This window comes from Ranitomeya variabilis, chromosome 6 (genome assembly GCF_051348905.1).
Source record: "Ranitomeya variabilis isolate aRanVar5 chromosome 6, aRanVar5.hap1, whole genome shotgun sequence".
NCBI lineage: Eukaryota > Metazoa > Chordata > Amphibia > Anura > Dendrobatidae > Ranitomeya > Ranitomeya variabilis.
Window position 1 is genome coordinate 41,387,718 of NC_135237.1, and position 20,532 is coordinate 41,408,249.

The window sequence follows — 20,532 nt, forward strand, 5'->3', positions numbered from 1 at the left end:
GGATTCTCCAGATCGGTATAATTACGGCGATGTTACACTTGTTTAATCTTTTTATTCTTTTGAGTGACTTCTTGGTGCTCTCATGACATCTTGGTGCTGTCATGGGTTCCGTAAAAACACATTACCGGTAAGTAATATATGTGTTTTCCTATCACCCATGACAGCACCACAGATATAAGGGTGCTGTCATGGGTTCCGTAAAAACACATTACCGGTAAGGCTACTTTCACACTAGCGTCGGACAACGCACAACGAATTGCGTCGTTGCGACGTACCGACGCTAGCAGTGAATGCGCCGCACAACGGGGGCAGCGGATGCTGTTTTTCAACGCATCCGCTGCCCCATTGTGAGGTGCGGGGAGGTGGGGGCGGAGTTCCGGCCGCGCATGCACGGTCGGAAAAGACGGGAACGACGCACCAAAAAACGTTACAAGCAACGTTTTTTGGTGGCGACGGTCCGACGCAACATGACGCAACCATCGCACGACGGTTGCGACGTGTGGCAATGCGTCGCACTGCGTCGCTAATGCAAGTCAATGGAGAAAAAACACATCCTGCAAAAGTGCAGTGCACGACACTAGTGTGAAAGTAGCCTAAGTAATGTACGTGTTTTCCTATCACCCATGACAGCACCACCGATATAAGGATGCTGTCATGGGTTCCGTAAAAACACATTACCGGTAAGTAATATACGTGTTTCCTTTTAGTTTACAGCGTTTAGCTTATTTACATTTTCATCTGACTTTTATGGATGTGACTATGCCGAATATGTTTTTGCATGTTTTTTTTTTATTTTTTTTTTAATTTCTGTATTTTTTACAGAAGTAAAGAGATTTTTCAAATTCTTATTTTTTAGTTTTAAAATATTTTAAACTTTTTTTTCCACTTTACACTGTACTGTTTTTGTCCCCACATGGGATTTAAACCTTCGCTTATTTGATCATTTGTAATATATACAAGAGATGAACTAATAAGTTCTCAGGACTTCTCCATCGACCTGGTCAGTATCCTGAGAGCCCTGAGAAGTACCTCCTACTTGACGACATATTCGGCTCCTCTTTTGATTTTCCGGTCTGACACTGCTTTATATGTGTGTCATGCGGCAACTGTAATTTTGCGCCAGGCCGGTGGAGCGCCCCCACACCGCCGCAGGGCCGAGGGGTACCCGGAGCCGGGCCTCTAGGTCTCAGTCCTGGGGTTGTCACGGTGGCTAGACCCGGTCCGTGGCCCTGTCTGTCAATGGGGGACGTCCGGTGCAATAAGTGGCGTGGTAACGGTGCAGGTCGCGGTAAATAACGAGGACACCAGTTTGCAGTCTCTTTACCTCTTTACTGAAGATGTTGGAGACCTCAGTCCAGAGCGCTGTTAACTGGGTTTTCAGAGACCGGCCGGTCCAACGACACATCGGGAGTTCTCCTCACAGGTGGGAATCAGTATCTACCTTCTAGCGCTGTGTGTTGTAGTTCTTCCCTGCTGAGCTCCCGGGATAGTCCTCACAACTGTTTCTTTCTGTCTCTACTGTTCGTTCTCCGTCCTCCAGGTGATATGGTAGGACGCACCCGTATGACGGGGTAGGCCTGGAGTTCTTCCGGGACTCTAGAGTCGCCCCTCTCCCACAGCTGCCTCCGTTGTCTGCTTAGGTGTTAAGTGAGACAGCCAACCTGTAATTAGCTGTCCTGCCGTGGTTTGCAATGTACTTAAAGTCTCTTACTTGCTCGGCGTTCCGGCCACCGATTGTTTGCGCCTCAGCAAGGTGCTGCCTCTTTCAACAAAACCCCTGCTGGTATTCTCCTTTTCTGTATTCCCGTTGTTTGCTGGTTAGTTCTGCTCTGAGGAGTCTGCCAGGATCCCATCCCTGACAGGTCCTCTCACTAGCTCTTCCCAGCTACTTCTCCCTGTCTTCCTGTCCAACCCCCAGTTTTACCAGAGTTGTGAGGAGTGGCCTACTAGATAGGACCACCCCCCCTGGTGGCCGGAGTGTGAAGTGTGGTGAGAATGTACCTGGTCAGAGAAACTCCTTAGTGCAATCAGACGTACCATAGCTCCCCATAGTGGCGGAGCCACAGTACTGCAACAACCAGGACTCTGGGGTGCTGCACTCCCCCCCGGTTAAATCCAGTACTCCGGGACTGGGAAAACAAGAACAATAATACATGTTAACAGGAAACACACAAAATTTTGAAATAGCATAACAATTGAACATAACAATGCTTCCCTTTACGGGAGGTGAGGATTCTTGAACGTTGCAAAAGTTAGGTCATGCACAGTTTATGACTCTCAGTTCAGTGGTTGAAACAGCGGGGACCCCGGGTAAACAAAGGGGTCCCCCTTATGAAAGTTTTTGAGCAATTCACTGTCCATTACTCTATTGTCCATTTTAACAACCTGTAACAAAAAGATATGCATACAAACATTTTTAATGAAATAGCAGCCCTTATCAATACCTCCACATTTTGTAGCGGAGGGGAGTTTGGTTCTGTGTGCTGCGTGTGGACCTTCGCAGCGCAGGGGTTGCTATCGGCCTAACAGGGCCCGCTATGCTTGCTACCGCTGGTGTAGTGCGCTGTCTTCTAACTACACTTCTAGTGAGTCTGGGTAGCACTGGCAGGTTGGGGCTCTCAGAGCTGCTGCTATCAACAGTGGGTACGGCAGGCTCACTGATAGCAGAGGGAGGATTTGCCGGTTCAACGGTTGGCATGGCTTCTTCAGGCAAGGCTTGTTGAGGTTGCGGGGCCGGATGATCTGGTTCCACCATTGTTTCTGGCGGGTCCGGCTGTTCAAACATTACAACAGGTACCGCAACGGCTTGGTTTATCAGAGTCCAGGACTGGGGAAAGTCACCAAGGACCGTATGGAACATTTTCTCCTTTTCCACCGGCGGGGAGATTTCTGGGGCCGTGCCCCTCTCTTTCAATTTATCGGGGCAGACCTTAAGGTGATCCCTGGATACCGCTGTCGAGGTCTCCCCTTTGTCCTTGCTGATGAGACAGACCTTAGTGTTGTCGAAGTCGGATGGCAAGATGGTATACGGTTCCGCTTCCCATTGGTCATCGAGCTTGTGTAACCTCCTCTTTCGTTTAAGCACTTGCTCACCAGGTGACAGGGGAATCGCAGGAGCGTGTTGGTTGTAGTCCCTTTCTTGCCTCTGCCTAGCCTGGGCGAGACTTCTCTCCACACACTCTTGCACTTCGCGGTACCTTCGCTGCCTTTCTGCATCCCAATCCGCATCCGGCGAGGTATCTTCGGGTACTAGGACCCCCATGTCCAGATCAACGGGTAACCGACTAGACCTTCCTCGCATCAGGTACGCTGGAGTACAGTTGGTGGAACTTACTGGGATGTGGTTGTACATATCCACCAAGTCAGGCAACTTTGTCGGCCACAGATTCCGTTCCTCCACAGGCAAGGTCTTCAATAAATCGATTACTACCTGGTTCATCTTCTCGCACATCCCGTTGGTTTGAGGGTGGTACGGTGTAGTTCTGATCTTCTTACACCCGTACAACTGGCAGAATTCTTGGAATACTTCTGCTTCAAAGGCAGGTCCCTGGTCGGTCAGTACCTTCTCTGGGTAGCCATGGGGCCTACAAAAGTGCTGCTGGAAGGCCCTGGCGGCAGTCCTGGCCGTTAGATCTTTAACAGGCACAACCACCAGAAACCTGGAGTAGTGGTCCACGATGGTAAGGGCGTAGATATAGCCCGACCGGCTAGGTGTCAGCTTCACATGATCCAGCGCGACCAGTTCAAGCGGCCGTTTGGTGATGATAGGCCGCAGGGGGGCCCGTTGGCTGTCACGGTCCTTTCTGCGCAGACTACATGGACCACACTCCCGACACCACTTCTCAATGGTTCTCTTCATGCCAATCCAATAGAACCTCCCTCGGAGTAGCTTCTCCAGCTTCTTCCATCCGAAGTGTCCGGCTCCATCATGGTAGGCTCCCAGAACCATGGGCGCATCTCGCCTTGGCACCACTATCTGCCACACCAATTCATGAGTACGTGGGTCGATGCTCCTCCTGCACAGCTTGCCATCATGGATAAACAGCTTGCTCCTTCCCTTCCACAGCTGTTGGGTTTCTTGTGGATCATCTGGGCCAGGGTGCAACCCAGCCTGCGTCAAGAGCTCCTTCACCTGACGGACCGCGGGGTCACTATCCTGGGTTTCTGCCCATCCGTGGTGGGGCAGGGGATTCAGCGTGGCATCCGGTTGGTTCTTGTGCCTGTTCTTCACATGGTGAGAGCTCTGAGTGGCTTTGGGGCGATGGAAGGCAGGCAGCTCCACCTCTTCAAGTGCCTCCGGATCTTCTCCCACTTCTGGTAAATTGGGCATTCGGGACAAAGCATCGGCATTGGCATTCTGGTGCCCTGCCCGATATTTGATGGTGAAATCATAGTTGGACAGCCGGGCCATCCACCGCTGTTCCAAGGCCCCGAGTTTGGCGGTATCCAGATGCGTTAGCGGATTGTTGTCCGTGAAGACGGTGAATTTCGCGGAAGCCAGGTAGTGCTTAAACCTCTCCGTCACTGCCCAGACAAGGGCAAGGAATTCCAGTTTGAAGGAACTGTAGTTGTCAGGGTTCCTTTCCATGGGACGGAGTTTCCTGCTGGCGTAAGCGATCACTCTTTCCCTGCCGTTCTGGACCTGAGACAGCACGGCTCCTAGTCCCACATTACTGGCATCTGTGTACAGCACAAACGGTTGGTCGTATTCGGGGTAAGCCAGTACCTCTTCCCCCGTCAGCGCCGACTTCAAGCAGGTGAAGGATTCCTCCAGCTCTTCGTTCCAATCAAAGGGGGTTTTCCTCCCCTTGGTCTTCTTTGGTTGGCCCACCAGCAGATTTTGCAAGGGTGCGGCCTTCTTGGTGAAATCCTTAATGAATCTCCGGTAGTAACCTACCAACCCGAGGAACTGCCGGACTTCGTGGAGGTCACTAGGCTTTGGCCAGTCCTGGATCACTGTGACCTTGTCGGGGTCTGGGGCCACTCCTTCAGCGCTCACCACATGGCCCAGGTACTGCACTTTAGGTTTCAGCAGATGACACTTGGACGGTTTCACTTTTAGGCCGAATTTGGACAAGGCTTCAAACACCTCGGCCAGGTGCTTCAGATGGTCTTCGTAGGTTTTAGAGAAGACTATGACGTCATCCAGATATAGCAGCACGGTTTCAAAGTTCAGGTGTCCCAGGCAGCTCTCCATCATCCTCTGGAACGTTCCGGGAGCATTGCACAATCCGAAGGGCATGTAGTTGAACTCACAGAGGCCCATTGGCGTCGTGAAGGCCGTCTTTTCCTTGTCCGCCTCCGCCACAGGAACCTGCCAGTACCCACTGGTGAGATCTAAGGTAGAGAAATAGTTAGCAGATTTTAAAGCAGCCAGAGACTCCTCTATCCTGGGCAGTGGGTATGCGTCCTTATGTGTAATGCGATTCAACTGTCTGTAATCAACACACATCCTCATTGTACCATCTTTCTTTTTAACAAGGACTAACGGAGCCGCCCAGGGGCTACAGCTGTCTCTCACCACCCCAGCCTCCTTCATTTCCCGCAACATGTCCTTGGCACACTGGTAATGAGCTGGGGGTACAGGGCGATATCTCTCTTTTATGGGTCGATGATCTCCCGTGGGGATGTGATGTTGGATCCCTTTCACCTGCCCAAAATCTGAGGGGTGTTTGCTGAATACCTGTTCGTACTCGTGTACCACCCTGTAAGCCCCCTGTATTTGATGAGATGGGGTAGAGTCAGTGCCCACATGCAATTCCCGACACCAATCTTTCGAGTGCTCTGCAGAACCTTTGTTCTCCGCCACGTTTGACGGGCCCAAGGGTTCAGGTGTCTGTATTACACTATTATTGACAGTGAACAGTTTGGCGAGCGTAGTATACTTGGTTAGGTGGACCTCTTCCTCCCCACAATTGAGGACACGTACAGGCACTCTCCCCTGTCGGACGTCTACCACCCCCCGGGCTGTCAGAACAGTAGGCCTATTGTCTGAATATACAGGTTCTACCAAGGCCTGGTAGTCCTTACCCCTGAGGCCTATGGCTGCTCGACACCATATTAACATTTCACTCTTGGGAGGTATCGCGATGGGGTTTGAATCACTTACAGTGACACGACCAATCTCACCACCAGTCAGCTCTACCTGCTGTCTCTGCATCAGAGCTCTGATTTCCTTCTGCAGGGCACGTTGCTCACTGTGGCCAGCGTTTTCTGCCACCTGTTGCAACAAAACAATCACTTCTGCAAGACAATTTTCTATAACATTAGTACCAAGAGTCATCATGGGATTACATTCTCGACGATCAATATCTACAATCACAATCCCTTGGGCTTTCAATTCCACCCGCCCCACTTTGATGGTGACCTCCTTATACCCCACTTGTGGCAATGGCTGACCATTACTGGCGATTATGGTGAAATCATCATCAGGGCCACGAGTAATATCAGCGTCCTCCCAATACCGTTTGTAGAGCACGTAAGGTATAGTCGTCACCTGAGAACCGGTGTCCAGCAAAGCATTCAAGGGGATTCCATCAATCACTACAGGGAGAACTGGTCGTCCTCCAATATACTTGGTTCTCCAATGCTGCGGGCCTGACCGTCCTACTCCTGGGGGTTGGCCCTTTGCCCCAGGGGTTGCTCGTTTAAAGGACAGTACCTTGCAAGATGGCCCACCTGGTGACAGCGGCGGCAGATGGGTCGTCCATCCTGGTGGAAGCGATCGTCGGGCCGGCTCCTGGTCGGCGGAGTCCTCCTCTGTCGCATCCAAGGGACATCCTCCGGGCTGGAAGCCAACTGGATCTTCTCTTTGGGGGCCTCCTGTAGGGACTGCACCGTCCGGGCCAGGGCAGCAACGCTCTTGGTTAGCTCTTGCATCTGGAGACGAAGTCCTGCAGGGGAGTCGTCCTCGAAGCTCTGGGCGTCGGCCTCCGCGGCAACTGGGGTATCCGATGCCACCTCCTGGTGGTATGTGAGAGCGGGGCGCCTGGGTGGTACTGCGCGGCTGGGCTGTCGCTCCTGCAATGCCTGGATAGCTTTATCTTTAAACTGCGCAAAAGTCAAGTCTGGATTTTGCATGGCCAGAAAGTGCAATTGGCCCCGCTGGTGACTGCACAGGAGCCCCTCAATGAACCGCTCCTTCAGGATTTTATCTTCATCCTGCATGCTGCCGGGGTCACTCTGCTTAATGGCCCGCATCGCTTCCTGGAGATTAAGGGCATAGTCCCGCAAGCTATCCTGTGACTTTTGTTTGCATCCATAAAAAGTCAGTTTAATCTCTGTAGCAGTGCGAGTGTCAAAGGTGGCTTTAAGCTTGGCAAAAATCTGTTGTGCAGTTCCTTTATCCTCAGCGGGCCAGGATTTCAATTCCCTCAGAGCCGCCCCAAAGAGCTGGCCGGTTATCATATGGACCTTCTGGGGCTCGGTTAGGGGATAGAACTCGAGCAGGCTGCAGAGCCCTTCTTTAAAGTCAGTGAACGTATGCGCCTCCCCAGAGTATCGTGGGAGCCAGGCCGCTCCGGGCAGGTAGGGCATGGAGAAGGGCATTATGGCTTTTGCATTAGCGGCAGTGTCCGACTGGCTGATGGGGGCAGCGGGTTCTGCGGCAGTCAGTGGTGGTATTAGGGCCGCGGCTTCGCCCGCTGTGGGGACCGGAGCTGCCCCTGCGTCCGCGGCTGCGACCGCCACCTCCTCTCCTCCCGACTCGGACATGGCCGTCCCTTCCTCCCACTAACCTGCTGGAGGTTGGAGTTCCTCTTCCGGGATTGGCGCCTCACCGCGCTTTCCGTTCCGCGCTTCTTTTGGCTGATCCCGCCCACGTAGCTAAGGCTCCTCCCTCCGCGCGCGGCAATGGCGAATTTTGGCGGCAAATGGCACAGCACAGTCTTTTCAATAAAGTACAGTCCAAGCACAATAACTCACAGTTCCAAGGCACACATGACCTGATTCTTCAGGCTTAAGTAAATCCTGTTCGTGACGCCAAGTTGGAGCGCCCCCACACCGCCGCAGGGCCGAGGGGTACCCGGAGCCGGGCCTCTAGGTCTCAGTCCTGGGGTTGTCACGGTGGCTAGACCCGGTCCGTGGCCCTGTCTGTCAATGGGGGACGTCCGGTGCAATAAGTGGCGTGGTAACGGTGCAGGTCGCGGTAAATAACGAGGACACCAGTTTGCAGTCTCTTTACCTCTTTACTGAAGATGTTGGAGACCTCAGTCCAGAGCGCTGTTAACTGGGTTTTCAGAGACCGGCCGGTCCAACGACACATCGGGAGTTCTCCTCACAGGTGGGAATCAGTATCTACCTTCTAGCGCTGTGTGTTGTAGTTCTTCCCTGCTGAGCTCCCGGGATAGTCCTCACAACTGTTTCTTTCTGTCTCTACTGTTCGTTCTCCGTCCTCCAGGTGATATGGTAGGACGCACCCGTATGACGGGGTAGGCCTGGAGTTCTTCCGGGACTCTAGAGTCGCCCCTCTCCCACAGCTGCCTCCGTTGTCTGCTTAGGTGTTAAGTGAGACAGCCAACCTGTAATTAGCTGTCCTGCCGTGGTTTGCAATGTACTTAAAGTCTCTTACTTGCTCGGCGTTCCGGCCACCGATTGTTTGCGCCTCAGCAAGGTGCTGCCTCTTTCAACAAAACCCCTGCTGGTATTCTCCTTTTCTGTATTCCCGTTGTTTGCTGGTTAGTTCTGCTCTGAGGAGTCTGCCAGGATCCCATCCCTGACAGGTCCTCTCACTAGCTCTTCCCAGCTACTTCTCCCTGTCTTCCTGTCCAACCCCCAGTTTTACCAGAGTTGTGAGGAGTGGCCTACTAGATAGGACCACCCCCCCTGGTGGCCGGAGTGTGAAGTGTGGTGAGAATGTACCTGGTCAGAGAAACTCCTTAGTGCAATCAGACGTACCATAGCTCCCCATAGTGGCGGAGCCACAGTACTGCAACAACCAGGACTCTGGGGTGCTGCACCGGCTAATCAAAAGAGGAGGTGTGGATGTCATCAGGTAGAAAGAAGTTGGTTTGCAGGCCACCGTCCACGAGCCACGGAATACTGACCTGGCTGCTGGAGGTAATGGATTTGGTCATCTCTACGATATGCAGCAATATCTTTAATCAAGCCCATTCGGAGGCTGGGATTGCCAGCAGTACCAAGATGGTGGTGCCAAGCCTTCAGCCGGCCTCTGGCTGTCTTGGCAAATCATCGGCACCCCACGATCACAATGCAAGGACCTGAGCATGCTTAGGAGCCAACCGAGTGTCTTCGACGTGCTCGAATATTATGTTCGAGTCCCCACGGCTGCATGTCTCACGACTGTTCGACAGCCAGAACACATGCAGGGATCCCGTTTGTTAGGCAGTCCCTGCATGTGTTGCGGCTGGTGAGATATTCAGCCGCGGGGACTCAAACATATTATTCGAGCACACCGAAGACACTCAGTTAGCTCCTGAGCATGCTCAGATAACACCTAATCCCAGCACGTTCACTCATCACTAACGGGTACCCAAATAGATGCAGCACCAGGATCGTATGTCTGACTTTGGTGGATGCTGGCTGTATGACACAGCCGGACCTGTCCTGTGTGACGCAGGCTCGGCTCCTGAGCCTGCTTCATCCATTCACACCCACTCCAGACATAACAATTCTTCATGGTATGGCAAGAGGTTAATATATGAAGATATTTTCAGGAAATTCCTTTTAAAATATGCTGGCTATAAAAACTGGGACTCCGTCTGTATTTCTCATTATTCTCAAGTATTAAGAAATAGTTCCCCACGCCTGATTCACAGTGCCCCATGTTTTGTCTCTGCCTTCAAAGGTGACCACGCGGTGTTAGTACCATGCCGTATGTGGTCAGCGTCCATGTTGCGGAATGTGAACCTTCTCATTACTTCCAGAATATCGAATCATTCATTTTAATACCTGCCAAGATTACTACAACTCATCTGGCCGCAGACATGTTTTTTTTATGTTCCTCGATGCTACTGACACTACTAATATCTATTTATGGGTTCCTATCTCAAAATTACAGACACTAGGTCATTTCCTACTAATATTTTTTAGACTATTTTTCTTGAATTATCACATGAATTTCAGAATTTCGCTGCATCTAGAGGGCCAGGAAGTTATAAATGAGATGCGTCATGCTGACATATCAAACAATATAGGAAAAATCGTAAACCAGCCTTCGTAATTTTTTGTCGGTATTTCAACAGGATCCATTTACGATTAAAGGGGTATTCCCATCATCAAGATCCTAGCCCCAATATGTAGTAGGTGTAATCCGAATAATATTAGCAAATACCTCCAATTAGAAATGCAGTATAGTTCTTCTGATAAGCTATGTCATGTGCAGGAGTAAGCAAGACTACTAATCAGAAGAAATATGCTACGGTTCTAATTGGAGGTATTTGCTAATATTATTATTTTTATACCTACTACATATTGGGATAGGACCTTGGAGATGGGAATACCCCCTTTAAGGGTTTTTAAAGGGAACAGAAGTGAACAAGGATTGGATTTCAGCTTCATATTATTTTCCTCATAAGCAGCGCCTGAATGTTTAGCAACTGCTGATCTCCATTCATTTATAGAAATAGATGGGAAAGATTTTTGAAATCTACATGAAAAGCTGTCTTTATTGCTTATAGCAACCAATCGGTTTTATTTTTCAAGCGCAGAGTATGAAATGGAAGCAGCCGTATTTGGTTGCTAGGGGCAAAAGAGAGTTGATTTTCTCTTAGCTCATAGCAACCAATCACAGCACAGCTTTCATTCTTCAAAAGCAGAAAATGTAATGAAAGCTGCTGTGTGATTGGTTGATATAAGCAACAGAGACAGTTTGCCTTTTAGACCATGTTTGTTGCCATGTTAACGAGGAAGCCGGCCAAATTACAGCTATCCTTATATTTATGGCCAGTTTATGGGCTAATACATGTGACCAAATTATGGCTTTGTACAAGTTGCCAATACAGTTCTTTTGAGAATATTCACCTTGTCATAAAGGCATAACTTGATGTTGGCAATTTTGTGATATTTGCTTTCAGTTCCGTTGCAGACCACCCCGATCCTATCACGCACCCCCCATTTATGGGTGATTTAGGTTACGGTAAATCCCACCCTCTGTCCAGAGTTTGTCAGGAGTCGGACTGTTTCCAGGAAAATTGCTATAGTACAGGCAAATCCAGGCCTGCATGCAAGCAGATTTTACATCGAGACCCACAGTAGGACCCCTAAAGGGTTGTTCTGCCCCTTTTTTAACTTTACATATGGTTTCAGTATAGTATTAATATATAGCATATAGTCGCTTTCCATTTCACACCGACACTCAGTCCCACTAGTTGCGTCCTCCGAGTTGGCCTCATGCCGCTCATGTCCCAAGGGACCCAAAGGTGATTATATGCTACTTCTTTTTTTATTATTCCCACGCTGAGGTGATATGTAAATTTAAATAAAGGGTTGGAAATTCCCATTTAAGGGTCCAAAATCTGCATAATTGCCAAGAGTCTTGGATTTATCAGGACCGAGACGATCACACGTTTTCCAAAACAGTCCTGGCAAACTGGGGGATGCCCCAGCCAAAAAGGGCAGGGTTTACACAAAACCAACCCATAAATGGGAGGTCCTTGGTGAAATTGGCACAATCTCTGAATGGATGGGGGATATGGCCAAAACCTTAAAAAATTGACAAAATGAATACAGAGCCAAGATAGGGTGCCGTATGGAGGCAACATAGAGTGCCATACGGAGGTAACATACGGTCCATACGGAGGCAACATAGGGTGCCATACGGAGGTAACATACGGAGCCATACGAAGTCAACATAGGGTGCCAATGTGGAGGTAACATAGGTTGCCATATGAAGGCAGCATAGGGTGCCATACGGAGGTAACATACGGTGCCATACGGAGGCAACATAGGGTGCCAATGTGGAGGTTACATAGGGTGCCAATGTGGAGGTAACATAGGGTGCCAATGTGGAGGTAACATAGGTTGCCATATGGAGGCAGCATAGGGTGTCATACGGAGGTAACATACGGTGCCATACGGAGGCAACATAGGGTGCCATGTGGAGGTAACATAGGGTGCCAATGTGGAGGTAACAAAGGGTGCCAATGTGGAGATAACATAGGGTGCCAATGTGGAGGTAACATAGGGTGCCAAATGGAGACAGCATAGGGTGCCATACGGAGGTAACATACGGTGCCATACGGAGGCAACATACGGTGCCATACGGAGGCAACATAGGGTGCCAGCAACATAGGGTGCCATGTGGAGGTAACATAGGGTGCCAATGTGGAGGTAACATAGGGTGCCAATGTGGAGGTAACATAGGGTGCCAAATGGAGGCAGCATAGGGTGCCAATGTGGAGGTAACATAGGGTGCCAATGTGGAGGTAACATAGGGTGCCAATGTGGAAGTAACATAGGCTGCCAAATGAAGACAGCATAGGGTGCCAATGTTGAGGTAACATAGGGTGTCAATGTGGAGGTAACATAGGGTGCCAATGTGGAGGTAACATAGGTACATAGGTTGCCATATGGAGGCAGCATAGGGGGCCAATGTGGAGGTAACATAGGGTGCCAATGTGGAAGTAACATAGGGTGCCAATGTGGAGGTAACATAGGGTGCCAATGTGGAGGTAACATAGGTTGCCATATGGAGGCAACATAGGGTGCCATATGGAGGCAACATAGGGTGCCAATGTGGAGGTAACAAAGGGTGCCAATGTGGAGGTAACATAGGGTGCCAATGTGGAGGTAACATAGGTTGCCATATGGAGGCAGCATAGGGGGCCAATGTGGAGGTAACATAGGGTGCCAATGTGGAAGTAACATAGGGTGCCAATGTGGAGGTAACATAGGGTGCCAATGTGGAGGTAACATAGGTTGCCATATGGAGGCAGCATAGGGTGCCATACGGAGGTAACATACGGTGCCATTTGGAGGCAACATAGGGTGCCAATGTGGAGGTAACAAAGGGTGCCAATGTGGAGGTAACATAGGGTGCCAATGTGGAGGTAACATAGGGTGCCAAATGGAGACAGCATAGGGTGCCATACGGAGGTAACATACGGTGCCATACGGAAGCAACATAGGGTGCCATGTGGAGGTAACATAGGGTGCCAATGTGGAGGTAACAAAGGGTGCCAATGTGGAGGTAACTTAGGGTGCCAATGTGAAAGTAACATAGGGTGCCAATGTGGAGGTAACATAGGGTGCCAATGTGGAGGTAACATAGGGTGCCAATGTGGAGGTAACATAGGTTGCCATATGGAGGCAGCATAGGGGGCCAATGTGGAGGTAACATAGGGTGCCAATGTGGAGGTAACATAGAGTACCAATGTGGAGGTAACATACAGTGCCAATGTGGAGGTAACATACAGTGCCAATGTGGAGGTAACATAGGGTGCCAATGTGGAGGTAATATACGGTGACATACGGAGGCAAGATAGGGTGCCATGTAAATCAAACTGAAGGGTGCTATGCAAAATGTCTTGGGCTCTGCAGAGACTCCATGAACACGGCTCTCTTGTGTGTATGAGGCCCAAAGCTGGGTTGACAACCTTCATGTGACAGATAGGAAGCTGATTTAAGAAATTAATAGCATTTTTACCAACTTGACACAAGACGACAACAAAAGGAAACGTTGTCTTAAGATATTCTAAAACCTTCTCTTGTTCCAGATAATTTAGGAGAGTGTTGATGTCGACCCCCATGTTGTCAGTCAGGCAGTGATTACAGTGCTGATAAGTTTTGTTACTAGGGAGGAAGGAGATCAATAAGATTTGTTTTCCTGTAAGTGATCTTGAAGACGTCCTTGTTTAACCAGACATACATTAGACCTCAAACCCATATCCTGTACCACTGTCTAGTTCAATAAAAACGAAGACAATAATGTGTGAGAATTAACACTATTAACACTAGTCATCATTTGTGGCGTTTTTTAAGTAATTTTTTTTGTCCCGTTTTATTTTCACGCTGGTAGATTTTATATCAAATACATAAAAATGTTTCACACAATGTTTAATGAAGTAGCAGAACTGTAAATACTCTTTTTTTGTTGCTCCTTTTTAGAAGAAAAAGTCGCATTAGAATCTCATACATTTGTCTTCTACTGTGTAAAGGAAACATTAGACATACTGTATATTTGGGTTGCACTAGGATAGTGGAGTACAGGGGAGGCTGCCAGTACAGCTAAGTACTGCTGCTTATCCGTTCACCAGTGTGCTCAAGTCTGCAAGATTCTCTATGTCTTGTTAAAATCAATAACCCTGACTTGATTGTCACAAGAGGTTTGGTCTTGGTGTCTATATCTATATTATTCTATACAGTTTCTAGGGCCTCATAGGGTATCAAGAACAGCCGCCGAGGAGCAGAGGCACCATTATCGACCTTATCTAGAGTGCCAACCTACGCAGCTAGGCAGTATCAGATTTTAGGACATTAGTGTTACGGTTAATCAGTGCCCCCTTTTTGTTACTTGGCTTTTTTCTTAGGGCAATATCAGTTCAGCACCCAATTTCCACGCACCCTTAATTCTGGGTTTTGCTTTTATATGTGTGCTACATTCATGTGTGTTAAGGTACCTTCACACTAAGCAACTTTACAACGATAACGATAGCGATCCGTGACGTTGCAGCGTCCTGGCTAGCGATATCGTTGTGTTTGACACGCAGCAGCGATCAGGATCCTGCTGTGATATCGCTGGTCGTTGCTGAAAGTTCAGAACTTTATTTGGTCGTCAGATCGGCGTGTATCGTTGTGTTTGACAGCAAAAGCAACGATGCCAGCGATGTTTTACAATGGTAACCAGGGTAAATATCGGGTTACTAAGCGCAGGGCCGCGCTTAGTAACCCGATATTTACCCTGGTTACCATTGTAAAAGTAAATGTCACGTCCCCTGGCATCCGCGCTGCTGCTCAGAGCTTCCTGCACTGACTGTGTCAGTGCCGGCCGGAAAGCAAAGCACAGCGGTGACGTCACCGCTCTGCTGTTAGGGCCGGCGCTCACACAGTGCAGGGAAGCGGACGCCGGGGGATGCGAATGTAAGTATGTAGTGTTTGTTTTTTTACATTTACACTGGTAACCAGGGTAAACATCGGGTTACTAAGCGTGGCCCTGCGCTTAGCAACCCGATGTTTACCCTGGTTACCCGGGGAGTTTGGCATCGTTGGTCGCTGGAGAGCGGTCTGTGTGACAGCTCTCCAGCGACCAAACAGCGACGCTGCAGCGATCGGCATCGTTGTCGATATCGCTGCAGCACGCTTAGTGTGAAGGTACCTTTAGTCTAGTGTAGACTATCTCAAATACAGAGAGGGACAAAATAAAAAACATGAACAGTCGTGGGTATTAACAGCCCTCCACACAGTATAATGGGTCCAACATAGTCTTTATTCTTTCTTTATTTTTTTTTATATAGCGCTAACATATTACGCAGCGCTTTACAGTTTGCACACATTATCATCGCTGTCCCCGATGGGGCTCACAATCTAAATTCCCTATCAGTATGTCTTTGGAATGTGGGAGGAAACCGGAGTGCCCGGAGGAAACCCACGCAAACACGGAGAGAACATACAAACTCTTTGCAGATGTTGTCCAAGGTGGGATTAGAACCCAGGACTCCAGCGCTGCAAGGCTGCTGTGCTAACCACTGCGCCACCGTGCTGCCCATAGTCCTCCATACAGAATAACAGGCCCCACATAGTCCTCCATACAGTACAATGGGCCCCACATAGTCCTCCACACAGTATAATGGGCCCCAAATAGTCTTCCATACAGTGCAATGGGCCAAACATTTTCCTCCAAATAGTACAATGGGCCCCACATAGTCCACCATACAGAATAACAGGCCCCACATGGTCTTCCATACAGTACAATAGGGCCCATATTGTCCTCCACACAGTATAATGGGTCCAACATAGTCCTCCATAAAGAATAAAATGCCCCACATAGTCTTTTGTACAGTGCAACGGGCCCCACATTGTCCTCCATACAGAATAACAGGCCCCTCATAGTCTTCCATACTGTGCAATGGGCCCCACATAGTCCTCCATACAGTACAATGGGCCCCACATAGTCTTCCAACAGTATAATGGCCCCACATAGTCCTCCTTACAGTATAATGGGCCCCACATAGTCCTCCATATAGTATAATGGGGGGACGGTGTCAGTGTCACGGGCCAAATATAATCACCCATCGGTCCAGATTTGGTCAGCCGGCCAGAGTTTAACATGTGTGGTCTAGGACTTTTAATAGATATCTAATAAACTTGTTTTTAAGAGTTTTTTTTATGTTGTTACTGGAATACAGGTGTGCAAAAATGATGAATGAGGCTAAAATATTGGTATATCCAAATCCATATCTGGTAGTTTTTATTCCTGTCTTGATACAGGGTGCAGTGGAGTAAAATGTGCCAAATCGAATCATTCAGCTGCCGTGGACCAGAAAAGATTTCGATTTTACGCAACTTTTACCTTGTAAATTATGATGCATTTGTTGGCCTGTGCTTGGCCATGTTCACTCCCAATGAACTGTGTCTGCTTAAAAAAAAAATTGTCATAGTTGCAGTAAAAATGTCAAAAATGGCAAACATTGTACCAATAAGAATAAAAAAAATTGCAAAGAATAATAGTTCCCTATCGGTGTCAAACGTTTGGATTAGGTTCCATTTATTTACTTTGTATATTTCTGCTATAAGCAGGGGTTCAATGCGTGTATTAAATCTGGACTTCTACAGGATAAATACTGTCCTCGCATCATATCTGCTTGTTAACGTGATGCTCCACTTTGTATATACATTGACTCAGTCGTTTTGGTATTTGCAATATAAAGTTCTGCATGGAAACTGTCAGCAAGTTGTTGTTGTGTATCTGCATTCTTATCACTAAAATAAGGATAAATATGGACCAGACTAGAGCATGCTGCAATACTTTCACACAGTCCTTGTGAAAAAATAAGTACATAGGGTAATATTGGGTTCTCCACACGGACCAAAAATACGTTCATCGGATTTTTTACAGCTGCGATAAAATCTATAAAATATGTCACGTGTGAATCTACCTTACAGGTGTACACTCACTGGCCACTTTATTAGGTACACCTGTCCAACTTCTTGTTAACACTTAATTTCTAATCAGCCAATCACATGGCGGCAACTCAGTGCATTTAGGCATGTAGACATGGTCAAGACAATCTCCTGCAGTTCAAACCGAGCATCAGTATGGGGAAGAAAGGTGATTTGAGTGCCTTTGAACGTGGCATGGTTGTTGGTGCCAGAAGGGCTGGTCTGAGTATTTCAGAAACTGCTGATCTACTGGGATTTTCACGCACAACCATCTCTAGGTTTTACAGAGAATGGTCCGAAAAAGAAAAAAAATCCAGTGAGCGGCAGTTCTGTGGGCGGAAATGCCTTGTTGATGCCAGAGGTCAGAGGAGAATGGGCAGACTGGTTCGAGCTGATAGAAAGGCAACAGTGACTCAAATCGCCACCCGTTACAACCAAGGTAGGCCTAAGAGCATCTCTGAACGCACAGTGCGTCGAACTTTGAGGCAGATGGGCTACAGCAGCAGAAGACCACACCGGGTACCACTCCTTTCAGCTAAGAACAGGAAACTGAGGCTACAATTTGTACAAGCTCATCGAAATTGGACAGTAGAAGATTGGAAAAACGTTGCTTGGTCTGATGAGTCTCGATTTCTGCTGCGACATTCGGATGGTAGGGTCAGAATTTGGCGTAAACAACATGAAAGCATGGATCCATCCTGCCTTGTATGGAGCATCTTTGGGATGTGCAGCCGACAAATGTGCGGCAACTGTGTGATGCCATCATGTCAATATGGACCAAAATCTCTGAGGAATGCTTCCAGCACCTTGTTGAATCTATGCCACGAAGAATTGAGGCAGTTCTGAAGGCAAAAGGGGTCCAACCCGTTACTAGCATGGTGTACCTAATAAAGTGGCCGGTGAGTGCATGTGTTAATGAGCAGAGCCGCAGAGTATAATACGGAACACAAGTCATAAATATATGTAACAATAGAGTTCCATAAGTGATACAAATAAGCTCCATTCCCTGACAGCAAGCGGCTTGGATGGTAAACATATCATTCATTCCCTGAACTGAACTATCCTGCATGTCTATTGCTCCATTCCCTGACAGCAAGCGGCTTGGATGGTATCTGATTCATTCTATCTTCGGCATTGAATCCTGCATATAGCTATATATGTTAGTCATCTTATTGTGCATTTGTTTGTGTTTATAGATATTTAACTCACTTTTGCTTGTCCCTATGTAGAGAGATCACATAACTTTTTCAAAGGGGTTTATGATCCATGCAGACCTGGACATTTGTTTATCTGATCACTACATTTATTGTGTCCTGCTGTCGCAACTGAGTTAGATTGATTGGTAACAAGAGGGGGAGAAACACCCTTTTCCAAAAAAAAAAAAAAAGTGAGATCTAAGAGCTAGCCTTCTATAAATGTAGACATAGCTTGGGAAGCATTCATGCAGGGGTGTATTTTTTTCTAAGTATGACGCAGTTATAACATGGCAGATAGAAAGGGCAGGAGACAGGTAAGACAATCTAAACCTACTCCCTATTCACTTGAAACAGAACAAATACTCACCATATGTATCTGTATAATCTATATCCTGGCTGCTGCATTCACTCACCGCCCATGCATAAACTCTTTAAACTCCATCCATATCGGGCCCTCTGTCCTCTCCTCTCCTATGTATAGCACTCATGTTCTGTTCACATTGCTTAACAGCGCAGATCCATTCAGTCCCACCATCCAACACAAAAGACGCTCTCACAAATCACTTAACCATCTGCTCACTCTTTCTATCCTCCTTCTCCTAGTCGCTGGAGACATCTCTCCAAACCCCGGCCCCCCATGTTATAGCCAGTCAAACCTCCCAACTGCTACACCCAGAAACCCCTCTAACCTTATAAATATTCCATGCATGCCTTCTGTCTCTTTCCATTGTGCTCTTTGGAATTCTTGCTCTGTGTGTAATAAACTCTCCTTCACCCATGATTACTTCCTTTCTAAGGCTCTTAATCTCCTGGCTCTTACTGAAACCTGGATCCAGCAGTCAGACACAACCGCTGCTGCTGCTCTCTCCTATGGTGGACTACACTTTTCTCATACCCCAAGATCAGACAACAGAGCAGGTGGAGGCGTTGGGCTGCTCCTTTCACCCAAATGTACCTTCCAAGTTATCCCCCAAGTACCCTCACTTGTATTCCCTTCCTTTGAGGTCCATGCTGTCAGACTCTACGTCCCCTTCTCCATGCGAGTGGCAGTGGTGTATCGTCCTCCTGGCCCCTCTCATCAGTTCCTGGATCACTTTGTCACCTGGCTTCCACACTTTCTCTCCTGTGACACCCCCACCCTTATCATGGGTGATTTCAACATCCCCATTGCTTCTCCCCTTTCCCCGTCTGCTTCTCACCTTTTATCTCTAACCTCCTCTTTCGGCCTCTCGCAGCATACTAACTCTCCAATGCATGAAGATGGAAACTCCCTTGACTTGGTCTTCTCCCGACTTTGCTCAGTGGATGATTTCACAAACACCCCTCTCCCGCTCTCTGACCACAACCTTCTTTCATTCTCTATCAAGAACTGCCATCCCGCTCAGGTCACCCCCACTTTCCACACTTATAGAAACATACAGGCCATTAACACCCAGAAACTTATGAAGAACTTGCAGTCCTCATTGGCCCCAATCTCCTCCATCTCATGTCCTGATTCTGCTCTGAACCATTACAATGAAACCCTGCAAAGTGCCCTGGATGAAGCTGCACCTCCTATACATTGAACAACTCGGCACAGACGGCGACAACCGTGGCACACGCTGCAAACACGTTTCCTGCAGCGATGCTCCAGGTGCGGCGAACGTCTGTGGAGAAAATCTAATCTACCCGAAGATTTCATCCATTATAAGTTCATGCTAAAAACATACAACTCTGCCCTTCACCTCTCAAAACAAACCTATTTCAACACCCTCATCACCTCACTGTCCAATGACCCTAAACGTCTCTTCGACACTTTCCAGTCCCTACTCAACCCAAGACAGCAGGCCCCAACCACAGATCTCCGCGCTGACGATCTGGCCAATTACTTCAAAGAAAAAATTGACCACATTCGACAGGAAATCATCTCCCAATCTCTTCATACCAGGCACTGTCCTCCCTCCCCCACTGCATCTAGTTCACTCTCTGACTTTGAACCAGTTACTGAAGAAGAAGTAAGCAGGCTCCTTGCATCTTCTCGCCCGACCACTTGCACCAGTGACCCCATTCCGTCACATCTCCTCCAGTCCCTTTCCCCGGCTGTCACCTCTCACATAACAAAAATATTAAACCTTTCCCTCACTTCCGGTATTTTTCCCTCCTCATTTAAGCATGCCATCATACATCCATTACTTAAAAAACCCTCCCTCGACCAAAACTGTGCCGCTAATTATAGACCTGTCTCTAATCTTCCCTTCATCTCTAAACTCCTCGAACGCCTGGTCCACTCCCGTCTTACCCG

The 20,532-nt window shown here is 48.3% G+C and overlaps 1 protein-coding gene across 6 annotated transcripts in view; it reads left to right on the plus strand.

The window, feature by feature from the left end:
- The window catches only part of CACNB2 (calcium voltage-gated channel auxiliary subunit beta 2), a 334,276-nt gene that overhangs the window by 176,427 nt on the left and 137,317 nt on the right, over positions 1-20,532 (plus strand). The window lies entirely within an intron of this gene.